Source organism: Haliaeetus albicilla, chromosome 10 (assembly GCF_947461875.1).
Source record: "Haliaeetus albicilla chromosome 10, bHalAlb1.1, whole genome shotgun sequence".
Taxonomy (NCBI): domain Eukaryota; kingdom Metazoa; phylum Chordata; class Aves; order Accipitriformes; family Accipitridae; genus Haliaeetus; species Haliaeetus albicilla.
Window position 1 is genome coordinate 10,988,023 of NC_091492.1, and position 4,640 is coordinate 10,992,662.

Here is a 4,640-nt window from a genome sequence, read left to right on the forward strand (position 1 = left end):
CCTCCCCTCCTCTTCCCTTCCCTTCGCTTCCCTTGGCGGGCTGCCCCGCCGGGTGGTGGGATTCCCTCAGCGCAGTGTCAGCGGGGAGGGAGGAGCGGTCAGCGCGCCTGCGGGTTCCTGCGAGGGGGGAGGTGGCGGTCGTGGCAGCTCGCCCGCGTTGGGGTCTGCAGCGTTCGCAACGGCTGGGCGCCCCGCGGGGCGGGCAAGGGTAGCGGTCCCCGCGAAGGGGTCGCCGGCCCTCGGGGCTGCGCAGCGCACGCCGGTCGTAAATCCCGTGTTGAGGGAAGAGCGGTTTCCCCGCCGCCGGGCCCCTGCGCGAGGCGGCGGGCGCAGGGGTCTGGCGGGAGCCGCCGCAGCCGTTCGGCGGACCCCGCCTCGCCGGCCGCCCTGCTTGCCCGCCCGCGGGCAGCCGCCGCCGTTGCGTCAGAGCCGCTGCTCATGTAGGTGCATAGGGAGCCGACCAGGTTAAAAATAATGCCTCTTCTCGGGGTTATTCTTGTGCTGGGCCGGCCCCACGGCCTTGGTCCTGCGTGGCGCAGCCCAGCTGAGGGGTGCGAAGGGCGGGGGGAGCGCGGTGAGGGAAGCGCGGCTGGCTCTGTGGTGCCGGCGGGAGGCCTCAGCGTAGGGGTGCGGCTCCGACCCCCAGCCTGGCATCAGGGCCACCCTGAAACCTGCGCTAGACCTCGAAATCCCCCCCAAGGGGTGCCCACCCTTTTTGCCACCATCATCTACTCGCTGCTTCGGACGGCCCCCGCAGGCCGCGTTCAGCTGCTCTGGTTTGCGCCCTCAGAACCTCGGCGTCGCCCCCGGCCATTACGTAAGGAGCTTACAGGCCGGAGCGGCAGCGGTGGGGCTGGAGGCCCGCGCTGCGCCGCCGGGCCCGCTCCCGGGCAGTGGCGCGATCGCTCCGAAGGCAGGCCGGGGCAGGCAGGTGAGCAGCTGCACCACCCTGCAGGGCAAAAAAACAAAAAAGGGCTGTTCTAGGCATAAAGCAGCATGTTGTTTAAACACGGGCACGTAAAGGAGTATGTCAAGTTCCAGAGGCTGCACTCCACGGCTTAGGGGAATAAATCCCCGTGAAGTCAGATTTTAAGCACCTAAGCCCCTTTATGGATCTGGGTCATAAAGTCAGAGTCACAGAGCATGAACTTGACTCGGATCACTAAAATCGCAGCCCAAGTCTTAAGCAGCAGAATCAGCATCTTCTCCTTGCTGCGAAACAAAAATACTTTCTTAATTGATCCTTAATTACATTAGCAAATGTGTACCTCTAGTGTAGTGATAACAGACTGTCTAAAAAAGGGCTTTCCTTACCTCACGCTTGCTTGTTTCTAAGGTTTGCTTTTTCAGACTTAAAAACACTGTTTAATAGGCCAAAGCCTTTTTCTTCAGCAAAACAAATCTTAATCACTTGATGTGTTTTCTTTTTTTTTTTTCCTTTTTTTCTTTTTTAACATTTTTTGAGGCCACTCTCATCCCTGCCAATCAGGTTTGGGCAATTTCTCCAAGGCAAAGCTGCTTCTCTCATGCTGCCTGAATCTACCTGACCATCCATCAGTTCATGTCGTTCCCTGCATACCTTCATGTAAGGACGGAAAATGAAATGACATGTAACAATTTGACTATGGAGTTGATTCCACAAAGAAGCACACAAGTGCCCAGTAAGTCTTTTAAGAAGCCACTTAGGTCATCGTGCATGCTGCCATGTAAACTTTACACGTTTTCCTTCCTTTTCAAGGCCCTTAGGATAAAACCCTCAGTAATCCTAGACTCCGGTTCATAGTCATGCTATAACCCAGGATGTAAAGTTCTTTGGCTTAATACCTGCTATTAGTCATAGCAAGAGAACAAATACCCTTTCAAAAATGTTAACCTTACTGATAGTATTTGATAGCCATGAAATGCTCCTGAGTCACCTGTCTGATTTTTCTCAAATCAGGACAAATGGAATATCATTAAAGTGGTCTTACCACATCCCTACCAAATCCAGGGATCCCCCGCATACGTTTTTCCTGAGTTTCTCTCCTTCTGTCAGCAGTAGTCATTGTTCTCAGAGCACCTTTACCTCTTTCTACTAATTAGTTTCAAACCAAAAGTCTGCCATGTATACAAATTCACATTCACTTCTCTTGCAGGTCCTCCCAGCTATCCTCTTGTTTTCATAAATGGTGATGATGTCTCAATTTTGCTTCTACTTTTCTGCTTTTATTATTTCAAAATTGGCAATTCCCCTGTGCTGCTTTTCACTGTAAAACTTGGGCGATAGCTGAGGTTTTACTCTCTTCATGTTCAGGATTTCACTGCCTCTTGTTACATGACCTGGTGAAATGTCTTTCGATGACTCCTTTCTTAAATCCTCATTCATTACTATAGTTCTGTTTTCTGGCCACCTCACTTTTGCACTTCCTTTCCAAACTGCCAAACCACAGTATAGCTCTGTAGCTTCTTACTGCTCTGATCATGTAGCAGTCGTGAATCTTGCAATGGTTCTTTCCCTTTTCATACAAAATTTGAATCCCCTGGCCTTATGCAGCACAAAAGCCCAACTGTACCTCAGTCCAAGTTTCAACACAGCTCTCTTCAATTTTGTTTCCCCTTCTCTGTCTTTTTTTATCATAGTCCTTGTGCTATTTGAATTGTCTCCAAATCCTCCAGATCTTAAACCTTGAAGATCCTCAAGTTTATCCAACCCAAACCCAAAGTCAGTAGGATTTTGTTGGCTTCACATCCCAAATCTGCAAGCATTCTTCTCATACTTAATTGTATCTGTGCAAGAATGTATAGGCTCAGGTAATCAATAAGATAATCAATAATGTATTAATTCTAGTTCACAGTACGGACAAACTGTGACTGTAACATCACTGCCTTGCTACCAATTCCACTTTCTAAAATGTGGATTTTGTTACCCATAACTAATGTGCTTGCTGCTCACATACTGTAAATTTAATTTACTTTCTTTTGTAACACTTTATTCTAAGATTTTGAGATGTCCTCTCTCATTTCATTAACCTTAAAGTTTATAAATTATCTGCCATGCATATTTTCTTTTCTTAGACCTCCTCCTTTGGTGCCAGCACTTTGTTACTTCCTCTCTTCTTTCCCTAGGATACAGGGTATACACACCTCAGGGAGTTCCAGAGTTCAAACTATTCCTGCAGCAGACTATGCAAATTTTATAACATAGGAGAAAGATATCCAGGCCAAGGTCCTAATTCTAGTCTTTAAAGACCACAGGATAAGGTTTGTAGCTGTTCCAGGCGTTGCTTGTGTCTCCATAAGCTGACCACTACAGGGACAGTAAGGCCTTGCCTACATTGAAAAGACCAATTGATTTCATTGTAGAGGGTAGAAGGAGGATTTGGACCTGGGAGGTTCAGCAGTTGAAACAGCTGTTTCTTTGACAGCTGATAGCTGTCATACCAATTTCCGTCAAGATTAATTTTAAGGCAGCTCTAATGTAGATGGAAGTGATAATGTAGAGTCAAGGCAGAACCTTAAACTACTGGAAGACAGATAGTGTGAACATAGTGGTGCTTCAGCTCTTGCAAAATAACTGGCTGAAACGCATTCCCATTCCAAAAAGGCCAAAGGCTATCATAGCGAGGGATGACACCCTTTGGGGCTGAGAAAGGGCATTTTAGGAAAAGATATTCTGTAATTGATGAAGATAAATTTTGTGACCGACAGGGTACAATGGTTGATTTACCATTTTACAAATGCCAGCCTCTATTAACAACAGCTGCACAATGACCTACTTATAAAAAAGACAAGTGAAAATTCCATTTTGGAAGACAGCTGCATAGAAATTAATATTTCTAAATGAATGTGGAGAGCCTAAATACTACTGCCTCAGGCACTTATGCCAGAAAGGTTAAGTGGCACGTTTAATAGATAATCTCTATGATTAATTTATCAGAAAGAACCAAGTGGCTAATTTCCCCTAATTGAAATTTTCTGGCATAATAAAAAATTTTCATATATAATTCTACTTCCATTTAAATCCATTGTACTAACTTATTTTATTATATGAAAGCAATCAAAACTACAGTCTTGAATCCTGCTTTTGTTTTCCACTAATGAAACAAAATACTTGAGCGGCCGCAGAGAAAGTAGTAGAATGGATTCTTCTGAGGACTGATAATAAGAAATGGGACCAGACTTTCAAATCCAGTCGCACGTTTCAAATACACAAAAAGGAGACAGATTTGCAGAGTGCTTCACAGCCATCAGCTTTTGGTTTTAGCAGTGGGAGAAACCCAAATGCACATGCACTACAGTGAATTGGGTGGAATAGGAGTCACTCAGATCTGCAAAGAAACGTACTTTTTATGAGATTGGAGCAGGCTTTAGGAAAAAAGCACATAGCAATCTGAAGTCAGGACTGACTGCGTCAATGTACTTACTAATTGTGAAATATTTGAGCTGATTGTCTATACCTACATTTTTAGGTATTTCTAATAAATTTAAGTGCCCTAAATTTTTAAGAAAGGGATGGCTTGCAAGGAGAGGTAATCTTTTTACTCAGACTGTGATAGTCAGATACAAACTCTTCTTCAGATCTGGCACAGAGAGAGCAAACTTCATGCTAAGGGTAGACAGGAAGAAATTGCTCTGAATTTAACTTTGCTACATAAATCAGT